The sequence below is a fragment of the Cariama cristata genome, unplaced genomic scaffold (genome assembly GCF_000690535.1).
Source record: "Cariama cristata isolate BGI_N322 unplaced genomic scaffold, ASM69053v1 scaffold20731, whole genome shotgun sequence".
Lineage (NCBI taxonomy): Eukaryota > Metazoa > Chordata > Aves > Cariamiformes > Cariamidae > Cariama > Cariama cristata.
In genome coordinates this window covers 77,414-77,636 of record NW_009599008.1, presented here as the reverse complement: position 1 = coordinate 77,636, position 223 = coordinate 77,414, and positions in this window count along the sequence as shown.

The following is a 223-nucleotide window of genomic DNA, read 5'->3' as shown; positions in this document are numbered from 1 at the left end:
TGCAGCCCCCAACCTATGCCCCCCCCTCCTAACAGCCTCCTTCTGCATCCTGCATCTTGCATCCCGCATCCCGCATCCCACATCCCGCATCCTCTCACGGCATAGAGGAAAGGGCGAGCTCAAGCGGGTGAGAGAGAGGGAGGCGAAATCTTCTCCCTCCTCTGCTGCACACCACCATGGAAAGCTTCATGCAGGCAACCAAAATGCTGTAATTTGGGCCTGT